Source organism: Geotrypetes seraphini, chromosome 2, assembly GCF_902459505.1.
Source record: "Geotrypetes seraphini chromosome 2, aGeoSer1.1, whole genome shotgun sequence".
Taxonomy (NCBI): Eukaryota; Metazoa; Chordata; class Amphibia; order Gymnophiona; family Dermophiidae; genus Geotrypetes; species Geotrypetes seraphini.
The window spans coordinates 514,116,896-514,130,084 of record NC_047085.1 but is presented as its reverse complement, the minus strand read 5'-3'; the positions used below and the strand labels follow the sequence as shown (position 1 = coordinate 514,130,084).

The window sequence follows — 13,189 nt, the reverse complement described above, 5'->3', positions numbered from 1 at the left end:
GCTGCTGGCCTCAATCACCTGAAGTGGAAGACTATTCCAGCGATCTACCACTCTCTCGGTGAAAAGTACTTTCTGGTGTCACCGTGCAGCTTCCCTCCCCTGATTTTCCACGGATGCCCTCTTGTAGCCGTGGGACCTTTGAAAAAGAAGATATCTTCTTCCACATTGATACGGCCCGTGAGATATTTGAACGTCTCGATCATGTCTCCCCTCTCTCTGCGTTCCTCGAGTGAGTATAGCCGCAACTTATCCAGCCGTTCCTCGCACGGGAGGTCCTTGAGTCCTGAGACCATCCGGGTGGCCATTCGCTGGACCGACTCCAGTCTCAGCACATCTTTGCGGTAATGAGGCCTCCAGAATTGTACACAGTATTCCAGATTGGGTCTCACCATGGATCTATACAATGGCATTATGACTTCAGGCTTATGATTGACGAAACCCCTACGTATACACCCTATGATTTGTCTAGCCTTAGATGAAGCCTGCTCCACTTGATTGGCAGTCTTCATGTCTTCACTGATGATCACCCCTAAGTCCCGTTCTGCTACAGTCCTTGCTAGGATCTCGCCATTAAGGGTGTAACTTTTGCATGGATTTTGGCTGCCAAGGTGCATGACTTTGCATTTTTTGGCATTGAAACCTAGTTGCCAGTTCCTAGACCAGCGCTCCAGTAGGAGTAGGTCATGCGTCATATTGTCGGACATTGAGTTTTTGACCGTTGCACTCCTTTCTACTACATTGCATAGTTTGGCGTCATCTGCGAATAACGTTATTTTACCTCAAAGCCCTTCAGCCAAGTCTCTTATAAAGATATTGAACAGGATCGGGCCCAAGACCGAGTCCTACGGCACTCCACTGATAACCTCCGTCATTTCAGAGGGGGTGCCGTTCACCACCACCCGCTGAAGCCTACCTCCAAGCCAGTTCTCAACCCATTTTGTCAAAGTATCACCCAATCCTATAGAACTCATTTTGCTCAACAGCCTGCGGTGTGGTACGCTATCGAAAGCTTTGCTGAAGTCTTAAGTATACGATGTCCAGGGGCTCCCCAACATCCAGCTTCCTCGTCACCCAGTCAAAGAAGCTGATCAGGTTGGATTGGCAGGATCTCCCCATAGTAAATCCATGTTGACGGGGATCCCGTAGATTCTCCTCATTCAGGATCGTATCCAATTGACATTTGATTAGAGTTTCCATCAGCTTGCTCACTATTGATGTGAGACTCACCGGTCTATAGTTTGCAGCCTCCATTCTGCAACCTTTTTTGTGGAGTGGAATGACGTTAGCCGTTTTCCAGTCCAACGGGACTATACCTGTATTAAGGGAGAGATTGAAGAGCGCGGATAGTGGTTCCGCCAAGACATCCCTTAACTCCCTGAGCACCCTGGGGTGTAGGTTGTCTGGCCCCATCGCTTTGTTAACCTTGAGTTTAGACAGCTCACAGTAGACACTGCCAGGCGTAAACTCGAAGCTACTAAACAGGTCTACTGAGCTATCCCTTGTCTGTAGCTGAGGGCCGGATCCCGGCTCCTCGCGGGTGAAGACCGAACAGAAGTATTCGTTTAAAAGTTTAGCCTTTTCCGAGTCCGCTTCTACATAGTTCCCGTCTGGTTTCCTAAGGCATACTATCCCGCCTGTGTTTCTGTTTCTGTCGCTAATATACCTGAAGAAGGATTTATCGCCCTTCTTGATGTTCTCGCTAACGTCTCCTCGTTTCGGAATTTGGCCTCTCTAACTGCTGTTTTGACGGCTCTTGCCTTGGCCAGGTAGTCTTCTCTCGAGTCCTGATTCCCTGATTGTTTGTAAGAAATGAGCGCTCTTTTCTTCTCTTTTATGAGGACCGAGATCTCCGCAGAGAACCAATGTGGCCTATTGTTCCTTCGCCGTTTACTTATTACATTTCTTCTACGTTATCTGTTACTGCTTGGTTTTGTAGCGCTTGATGGATGAATTCCCCCATGCCCTCGAAGTTGGCGTCCTTGAAGCTTAGGACCTTGGTCAATGTGTTAGATTTGGCGAACCCCTTTTTGAGATTGAACCATACCATGTTGTGGTCACTGGAGGCCAACGTTTCGCCCACTGAGACCTCTGTGACACTTTCGCCATTGGTAATTAACAGGTCCAGTATTGCCTGCTCCCTTGTTGGCTCCAGTACCGGTTGTTTCAGTCTTGCTCCCTTCATAGAGTTCAATAGCCTCCTACTGCTGCTGGATGCAGAGGAAATGTACCCCGTTGCCCACACCCCCTCCAGCAAAGATCACTAGAGGTGGAAGATATTTTACTCAAGGTAACAGGTGTCATATACCACCTCACTAACAGTTTCAAAGCATTTTCCATCAAAACAGGTGCCCGAGCCACATGATAAATCCTATGCACTACCCGGCCCCAGACCTCCTCCAGGACTAGACCCAAATCGGCTTCCCAGGCCAATATATAGGTTGGTTTGTGCCCCCTGTCCCTATGTATAATGTGATACAACTTAGATATATAGCCTCTGTGCAGTGGCAGCCCAAGCAGCCGCTCAAATTCCGAACTCGTGTATATAGTAGGATCAGCCTGATGCACCCGCATGAGATAGCTTTTCATTTGCAAATAAAGGAAAAGGTCTCCAGATTCCAGCTGGAACATCACCGGCAAGGCCCGAATGGACTCCTCTTCCAGGAATTGGCCAAAGTATTGCAGCCCTCTTCTATCCCATCTCTTAAAGAGCCCCCCCTCTCTCCCCGGTATAAAATCAGATGCAAATCTCAAGAGAGGCCCAACACCTGCCTGGCAAATGGATAAGTTATAGCCCCAAAATCCCTTTCCCCCAAATCCACCCACATCAGGGACCCCAACTCCCGCTCCCCTAAATAACTTCCCATCAATCCCTGTTCCACCTGCACCCACAACTTCAGAGGTACATCATGTCATTCAACCCCCGCCCGCAACTGCGCCGCCTGATAGTAATGCTCCAAGTGTGGAATTCCCAAGCCCCCTTTCGCCTTAAACTTAAACATAGCAAATCGGGCAACCCGAGGTCTGCGCCCTCCCCACATGAAATTCAGCAAACTCTGATTCCACCGCTGAAAATATAGTGTAGGGATTTCAATAGGCAAAACTTGGACAAAATACAAAAACCGAGGTAGAATCATCACCCGAACTGCCTCCATGCGCCCTAGCCACGAAACATATAACTTATCCCAGCGTTCGAGATCCCTATTGACCGCCGTCATCAGTGGGACATAATTCAGCTGAAATAACGACTGCCAATCAACCCCTAGCTGGGTACCCAGATATCGTATAGGCCCCTTAACCCACCTGAAGAGAACCGCCCGTTTAAGCCCTGGGATTTCGGAGTCCGGAACCGATATGTTCAGAAGCTCTGTTTTAGTTAAATTAGCCTTGAACCCTGACAACGCCCCATATTCAGACATAAGATGCTGAAAGGTCTGAAGCGAACTCTCCAACCTTTCCACAATAGCTAAGATATCATCAGCAAAGAGGGATAACTTATGCTCACAGCCCCGGACCGGTAAGCCTCTGATCTTATCGGACAATCTAATTTTTTGCGCCAGAGGTTCTATTACCAAAGCGAACAACAGAGATGACAGCGGGCAGCTCTGCCTCATCCACCTCTGAAGTTCTAATGGGGATGAGTAAACCCGATTTATTTTAACACAGGCCAGGGGTGTATTATATAAAGACATAATCCAAGCTATGTATCGAGACCCCAGCCCCATCTGACCGAGGACTGCCTCCATAAATTTCCAGTCCACATGATCAAAGGCCTTTTCGGCATCCACCGTTACCGCCACCCAAGAGTTCGCACTCCTCCGAGTCTGCCACACTAGATTCAAGACCTTTCTGATCCCATCAGCTGCCTGTCTCCCCCCCCATGAACCCCACCTGATCAGAGTGAATGAGCATCGGCATATGAACTGATAATCTATTAGCCAACAGCTGGGCCAAAATTTTTGTATCAATCCCCAAAAGGGAGATGAGCCAGTAGCTCCCACACTGAGTACTATCTTTCCCAGGTTTAGGTAGAATCGTGATCCCCGCCATCCGCATGAAAAAAGGCAATTGGGATCCCTACTGCAGATCATTAAACATCCGTACCAAGAGCGGAGCCACCAACAACACCAATAGCTTCTTGTAAAATAAGCCCGTGAACCCATCCAACCCCGGGGACTTCCCCAGTTTAAGCTGACGTATCACCCCTATGACCTCCTCTAGCGTGATATCACAATCCTGGCCCCGAGCCTCAGACTCCGTTAAGGAAGGCAATCCCAACTCCATAAGATAATGCCAAATAGCATCCTCAGACCCCTGAGCCTCAGGTGTATAGAGTTCCTGGTAGAATTCTCGAAACCTCTATTGAATGGCAGCCTCTGCCATTGTTCTGGCGGGACTTGTTTTGCTGGTCCTCCACCCGGTTATAGGAGTCCTGCCAGTCTTTCTGAGCCACCTCAAACGCCCCACTCAGATGTTGGACCACCGCTTCCTGCTCCCCGAGGCACTTCTCCGTCTCCTCCACTCTCCCCATGAAGTCCTCCAGCTCTCTCTTAATCTCCTTCACTGCGTCCTTGATTTTCCCCTTCACGCCAGCCACCTCCTGCTTAATAACAGAGATGTTTTGTCTCTTCTCTCCCCCCCTCCCTGATCCAGCGTCTCTAAGGCAGTCCACCTCCTGCCGGGGCGCTCACAACGGGCACAATTTTACCCTGACGTGCGGGGCCTTAGCTCTGCTGCTTCCCTCACCTCTGCTGCTTCCCTCAGACTGGATCATCGAGCTGCTTCCCTTAGACTGGATTCCTCACCTCTGTTCTTCCGTCTGGGCCTACCACAGTTGAAAGTTCATTATGGCAGCCTGCTGAGCGAAAGTAGTAGGCTGACGTCGGCTACTGTAGCACGTTCCCTCTGTCATGGTCCTTCACCTCCTCTGACGGGGCAGAAACAGAGGGAACGTGCTACAGAGGCTGACGGCAGCCTGCTACATTCACACTGCAGGCTAAACTAAACTAAACTTAAGTTTGTATACCACATCATCTCCTTAAAGATAGAGCTTGGCACGGTTTACAGGTAAATTGAATAAATGAGGGAAGGACATAATATGAAATTAGAGGATTATGAAGAGGATAGCTAGCTTTACATTTTAAATCGATAGCTTTATGTTTTGGAGAAAAGTCAGGTTTTCAGATGCTTTCGAATTATTTGGAATGAGCCTAGGTTCAGCAGCAGGGCAGAGAGGTTATTCCAAATCTCAGTGAATTTGAAGAAAAGGGATTTCCCTAGTTTACCTGCATACATGATGCCTTTTAACGAGGGGAAATGAGTTTGTGGGCGGATCTGGTAGTGTCAGGTCTCGAGGAATTCCTGGATAGTGGAATTATGCCATGTAGGATCTTGAATATTAGGCAGGTACATTTAAAGTGAATCCTAGAAATCACCGGAAGCCAGTGAAGTTTTGACAGAAGCAGGGAAACATGGTCAAATCTGCTTTTTGTGAAGATCAACCTAGCTGCAGTGTTCTGGATCCACTGAAGTCTTTGTAGATTTTTCTTGGTTAGACTTAGATGGAATTACAATAGTCCAGTCTGGAAAGAATGATTGATTGTACAAGGACAGAAAAATGTTGTTGGCGGAAGAAGGATCTCACTTTCCTCAACATGTGAAGACTAAAAAACATTTTTTTTACCAGAGAGTTGAGATAATCATTAAAGGAAAGTGTAGAGTCAATAATGATGCCCAAAACTTTGCTTGAGAATTCGGTCTGCAGTGTGGGACCAGAAGGTAGTGAAATGAGCGTGGGTAACGGATCTAATTTTGGGCCAAGCCAGAGTAGTTTTGTTTTGGACTCATTCAACTTCATTTGTACAAAGAAGGCCCAGGATTGGAGTTTTGTTATGCAAGCTGTTATATTTTCGGTGAGGTTCAAATCTATCTCAAGGACAAGGATGTCATCTGCATATGTAAATAGAGTTTCAAAGGGAGATAGATGGAAGAATTTCAAAGAAGACATAAACATGTTGAAAAGAATAGGAGACAGAGGTGATCCTTGGGGAACACCACATAGCAGACTCCAAGGAAAAGACATGGTTCCATTCATGTTAACAGTGAATGAGCGGGATCGTAAAAATTTCGAGAACCAGTCTAAGACTGTAGAATCAATGCCTATCTCAGAAAGTTGGTAAATTAGGATATCATGGTGGACAACATCAAAGGCCACAGATAGATCGAATTGTAGTAGGATAGCAAACTTATTACGAGATTGAAGTTGTTGGATCTTTGAGATTAAAGACGCCAGCAGGGATTCAGTGCTGAAATTGGGTCTAAAGCCATATTTGCAAGGTAATAGAATGAAGAATCTCTCTAAGTAAGATGAAAGCTGAGTGGATATAATAGCCTCGAGCATTTTGGTCAGGAGAGGAATATTTGCTATAGGACGATAGCTGGAAGGGAAGGATGGGTCTAGATCAGCTTTTTTCAGAAGTGGGGTCAGAGCAATGTGTCCCATTTGTATGGAAAATGGGCCCGATAGTAAGGCTGAGTTGATAAGTCTGGTGAGAGATGAAATAGCCTGCGCGGGAATTGCAGACTGCTGTAATTCCACTACTTTAAAGGTGCGACAGAGACAGGGGAAATGCTAGGGAGAACATTGGCTGTGTGATCTACCGGCGTTGCCTTTGCGATCGACCGGTAGATCACGATCGACGTTTTGGGCACCCCTGCTCTAAGAAATCCCATGTGCGAGTTTTGTTGCTGTCCCTGCCCCATTCCTCTAAGCTCTGCCTTAACTTCACAAGCCTCGAACACTTATTTTAAAGTGTTTTAGGATTGTGCACATGAGGACAGAGCTGGCAGGGACAGGAAAAGTACTTGACGGGATGGGAAAACGAGTCCCTGGGGCAATGGGGATAAATTTGTCCTCGTGCCATTCTTTATTTTATCCAGTCCGATTTTTGAATTTGCAAGCTAGTTCAGAGTACTATTTGTGGTCTCTGATTTTAACCATGGATATCAGTCTTAAATGACCCAGTGATAAGGTTGTCAGACATCTAGAACTGGCATGAAAGCTCCCTTCTGGGATTGGCTAACTTCAGCTCTCATCATTAAGCCACTCCATTCAAACCATGGCTTCCTAGTGCCAATGCTCAGTAGCAAACCATTAATGCTGACACACCCATAGCCACAGTAGTAATCCGGCCCTGCTAGCATGGGCTGTAGATGGAATTACAGGTATATAATTAGTCTCCTCTATGGATCATTTGGTTAATTTTTAGTGTAAGGAGGAATCCCTTTGGACCCCGGATGCTGGGTGGGAAACCCTCACAAGTCAATTTATTCCTCTATCGATTTGTGCTGTGAACCGGGACCAGATTCTCTCTGGCAGGCCGCAGCAAACACTTCACTCACAATTTTTGCACGTTGAAAAACTTAAGACCACTCCAGTAGTTATGTAGGAACTGAACTTCAACTTTATTGTTCTTCTCTCCAACAGGAAAGAGGCATTTCTTAAACATGCAGTTGCTAACAAAAATCACAACCTATTTATTTATTCAAAGCTTCTATACCACTACTAATGACTGGGGAGTCACTTCAAAGCAGTTTACACAAGCTTCTGTAATGGTGTTACAATACAGGGTTAGCGTTTTCTGAGATGGTTTTCAATACAGACACATTCTTACCATAGTCAATCATATAAAATACTAGTATTTTGTACTATGTTTATACTAAATCCTACTTATTTACACTCAGGGGAGCTTGCTGGTGTATGGTAATGTAGTCTGGCTGCTAGATATAGTGGTTCTGAGAGATGAATGATTTTGTGTGTCGGCAACAAGATCTTGAATTTCACCCTGCTTTCAATCGAGAGCCAGTGTAACTCTTTCAGTAACGAGGTGGCACTCGTCTGCCTCAATTTTCCCAGCAGAAATCTTGCTGCTGCATTTTGTACTATTTGAATCTGCTTGATCATGTACTTTGGAATGCTCAGCAGGATTGCGTTGCAGTAGTCAAAGATTGAATGTACCAAGGATATGATTAAGTTGGACATCGCTTGATAGGCGAAGTAGGGCTTATGTCCTCTAACCCAGTAGAGTTTGCCATAAGCATTTTTACATTTACAAAGTCTCTTTCAATGAGTAAAGCATTTGTACATCTCCTAATGTTAAGATCCTCCGTGCTGGTAGGAATTTGATCTATTGGTGGAGATAGCCCAAAAGATGGTTCTCCTGCCCAAGGCAGTAGCTTAAGAAACCTCTGATGATGTCATTCCTGGATTCCTTTGAATGCACCATTCAGAGCTTCCATCTCTGCTTGGGGCTCATGCACTGTAAGTCTTCCAGAAGGTTCTGGAAACTCAAAGACTGAGCTTCCAATTGCCTTCTGCATGCTGTTTACTGTTTAATCACAATGCATATCAAATTTCACCTTTCATCTCTTTTACACAGGCAGCCCTGAGCTAGGGTTGCCAGATTCTCCCAATCGGAAAATCTGGACCCCCCCCCTAGACTCACTTCCAGGCGCACCCAGGAGACTATGTAATTACCCTGGTAAGCTCTTTTCCAGTAGATACCGTATTTTTCAGTCTATCAGATGCTCCTGACCATAAGACACAGCTAGATGTAGAGAAGGAAAAAAAATTTTTGGTTCAGATTTTATTTAAATTGCTTTTCCTCCTCTACATGTAGGTGTGTCTGGTCCTGGGAAGCCCGCAGTCCAAAGTCCTCCGGTATCTTTTTTTAAACTGGTGGTGGTCCAGTGCGGTCTCCTGCTGGATGGCTGCCTTTCTCGTTGCAAAGCGGACCTTTGCGCTTCCTGCCTTGTCCCAAGCTTCACTTTCCTCCCTCTTCGAGAACAAACATCAGAGAAAATCATTTCGGATGTCCTCATTCAATGCTCCAACCTTTATCAAGAAAGTAAAACCTCTTATGAGCCATCGGAATGGACAAATAAATGCTGAACAGCATGCATGCAGCCTAATGGGTGGCCAGTCCAAATCCCCACATGATGAGCCCAACAGCTAAAACTGAAATTCAAATGGCAAAAATCTTCCAACTATATACACGCTCTCTGACGTAATTTCACAGACGCTGTGTCCCCTGTGTTAGTACATTTTACAGGACTGCTTCATGGATCAGCTTGTAAGAGAACCGACGAGAGGGAATGCCACTCTGGATCTAATTCTAAATGGGCTAAGAGGACCTGCAAAGGAAGTGGAAGTAGTGGGACTGTTGGGAAATAGCGATCACAATATGATCAAGTTCAAAGTTGAAGTAGGAATACCGAAGGGAAAGAGAACCACAGCAACAACTTTTAATTTAAAGAACGGAAACTACGAAGCGCTGAGGGTAATGATAAGGAAGAAACTTAGGAGCAGCTCAAAGAAATGGCAGACTGTAGAGCAATCCTGGTCTTTATTCAAGGACACAGTGAGCGAGGCGCAAAATCTGTATATCCCTAGATTCAGAAAAGGGTGCAAAAAGAACCAAACAAAGGACCCGGCGTGGATAACTAAAGAAGTGAAGAAAGCGATAGGTGATAAGAAAAATTATTTCAAGAAATGGAAAAAGGGCAAAACCGAGGAGAACTGGAAAGAACACAGGACATATCAAAAAGAATGTCACCTCGTGGTTAGAAAAGCCAAAAGAGAATATGAAGAGAGGCTAGCCAGAGAAGCACGAAATTTCAAACCGTTTTTCAGATATGTTAAAGGGAAGAAGCAGGCTAGGGAGGAGGTGGGACCGCTGGATGATGGAGATAGGAAGGGAGTGGTGAAGGAGGAGAAAGAAGTGTCGGAGAGACTAAACATGTTCTTTTCGTCAGTATTTACAAAAGAGGACACATCCAACATATCAGAACCTAAAAAAATATTCAAAGCAGAAAAATTAACATCCATGGAAGTAAGCCTCGAAGACATTCACAGGCAGATAGAAAAATTAAAACCTGAGAAATCACCCTATGGAATCCACCCTAGGGTAATGAAAGAACTAAAGGAGGAGATAGCGGAACTACTACAGCAAGTCTGTAATCTATCCCTAAAAACAGGCGTGATCTCGGAGGATTGGAAGATAGCCAATGTTACACCCATATTTAAAAAGGGATCGAGAGGTGACCCAGGGAACTACAGACCGGTAAGTCTGACCTCGGTTCTGGGGAAAATGGCGGAAATGCTGATAAAAGAAAGCATCGAGGAGTATCTAGAAAGGAATAAACTTATGATAACAAGCCAACATGGCTTCTGCAAGGGAAGATCGTGCCTGACAAACTTATTGCACTTCTTCGAAGAAATTAACAAACGGATGGACAAAGGGGACCCCATAGACATCGTATATTTAGACTTCCATAAAGCCTTTTACAAGGTACCCCATGAACGCCTACTTCGGAAACTGAAGTACCATGGGGTAGTAGGAGACATACACACATGGATTAGGAATTGGTTGGCGGGTAGGAAGCAGAGGATAGGAGTGAAGGGCCACTACTTGGACTGGAGGAGGATCACGAGTGGTGTTCCGCAGGGGTCGGTGCTTGGACCGCTGCTGTTCAATGTATTTATAAATAATCTAGAAATAGGGACGAAGTGCGAAGTAATAAAATTTGCAGACGACACCAAACTATTTAATGGGGCTAGGACTAAAGAAGACTGCGAAGATTTACAAAGGGACCTGAACACGCTAGTGGAGTGGGCAACGAGATGGCAGATAAAGTTTAATGTAGAGAAATGTAAAGTCTTGCACGTAGGGAACAGAAACCCGAGGTACAGCTACACGATGGGAGGGCTGTTACTGAGTGAGAGTACCCAAGAAAGGGACTTGGGGGTAATAGTGGACAAGACCATGAAGCCGTCAGCACAGTGCGCAGTGGCCGCTAAGAAAGCAAATTGAATGCTAGGTATAATCAAGAAGGGTATTACAACCAGAACGAAAGAAGTTATCCTGCCGTTGTATCGGGCGATGGTCGCCGTACCTAAAGAAGGATATGGCGATACTCGAGAGGGTTCAGAAGAGAGTGACACGTTTGATAAAGGGTATGGAAAACCTTTCATACGCTGAAAGATTGGAGAAACTGGGGCTCTTTTCCCTGGAGAAGTGGAGACATAGAAGGGATATGATAGAGACTTACAAAATCATGAAGGGCATAGAGAAAGTGGAGAGGGACAGATTCTTCAAGAATTTGAAAACTACAAGAATGAGAGGGCATTCAGAAAAATTAAAAGGGGACAGATTCAGAACTAATGCTAGGAAGTTCTTCTTCACCCAACGGGTGGTGGACACCTGGAATGCGCCTCCAGGTGGCGTGATAGGACAGGGAGTTCAAGTATTGGAGTTCAAGAAGGGATTGGACAATTTCCTGAAGGAAAAGGGTATAGAAGGATATAGATAGAGGGTTACTATACAGGTCCTGGACCTGATGGGCCGCCGCATGAGTGGACTGCTGGGCATGATGGACCCCTGGTCTGACCCAGCAGAGGCACTGCTTATGTTCTTATGTTTACCCTATCAGCCTAATGTAACACATTCTTTGTCAGAAGAGACACCAAACACATTATTTTTCTCATGTCTGTTATTTGAATTCACAGAACGGAGTCTCTAGCCCAGTCATGTGGGAGAGAGAATCCATTCTGGCAATTCTTTTGGCCCCGCTGTTCATGTCTCCCAGCTTGGCTTCAACATTTAAAGGGAAAAATGCTTGAGTACCTGAATAAACTCATGTAAACCGTTCTGAGCTCTGCTGGAAGAACGGTATGGAAAATTGAATGTACACCAAATTAAACCATTAACCAGAGAGGTAAATTAGATGACCCTTCTAATGTCTGGGCTGAACCTGGGGACTCCAACTTCCTATATGCCAACAAAAAGAGTACTGGACTAGTAAAAGGAAGAAAACAAAATTTGCCAAACAAATACACACAGTTGCACCCTGTTTTAGGAGAGACACCAAGATAAGTAAGGTCAATCGTGTACATTTGTCCCCTGGAATAAAACCCAAAGCATAGAGAGCACGCTTTATCAAGATGGCAATACATTTCATCTGGCAATCCCTATTTACGAGTTCAAATCTTGTTTTCTCACCCAGTACTCCGAAGATGTTTAGCTAGGTGGCAGTGGGTTGCTATCCATTAGCAAATTAAGGATTAGGATGGCAGCGTGTTGCCAACCACTACAAATGTAGAGGAAGGTGGCAGCTTTGTTGCTAGAGTTGAAAGTCTAGCAGTCTTCAAATCCAAGCTAAAAGCCCACTTTTTTGAAACTGCTTTCAACTCTTAACTCCCATCTAGACTCATTGTATCATTTACTTGACCAAAACCTCCCAACCCTGACATGCCTTGTCCAAATCAGATTGTAAGCTCTTCAGAGCAGGGACCCTATATTGTATGTTAAATGTACAGTACTGTGTACACCTTTCAATGCTAAAGAAATTATAAATAGTAAAATAAAAACTAAAACTTGAATTTATCGACCGGGTCATCTTCCTATAATAAAGCTCGATTCGGTTTACAATAAACTAAAAAATTGAAGAAATAAACTTAGACTTAAAATTTTGAGAATAACCAAGTTTGAAAGTTTTTGCGGAAGAACTGAAGTCAACGTAATTCTCTTCATCTTAGGGGAATGTCGTTCCATATTTCTGTTAGTTTAAATGAATAGCATTTCCCTAATTTACCAATACCTTTAAGGGAGGGAAAAGACAATTTAAGTTTTTGCATAGTCCTAACCAGACCCAGGAGAGAGGAACAAGTAGAGAGCATATGCCAAATAGAATCTTAAAAGTTAAGCAGGCACATTTGAAGTGTATCCTGGAAAATATCGGAAGCCAATGAAGTTTAGCCAGCAGCTAAAAATCAACCTAGCTGCTGTGTTCTGAATTAACTGGAGTCTATGCAGGCTATTCTTGGTTACTCTTAGATAGATTGAATTACAATAATCTAACTGAGAAAGGATAATAGATTGAACTAGGACAGAGAAATGCTGCTGCTGAAAACAGGACCTGACTTTCCTCAGCATCAGGTTGGGCAGACTAGATGGACCATTCTGGTCTTTATCTACTGTAATCTACCAACGTCCCCCGCAATCTCTATACCAAACTTACTACTGGAAACGACGGAAAACCAACATATCAATTACCACAGGAAGGAATCATAACAATCGGCAAACATGAATCTCCTATTGATCCTATTGATCTATTTAATAAGCAATAATATTAA

General features: G+C 44.8%; 1 protein-coding gene across 1 annotated transcript in view; it reads left to right on the top strand.

The window, feature by feature from the left end:
- Positions 1-13,189, top strand: part of LOC117355249 (zinc finger protein 420-like) — an 818,521-nt gene that overhangs the window by 424,288 nt on the left and 381,044 nt on the right. The window lies entirely within an intron of this gene.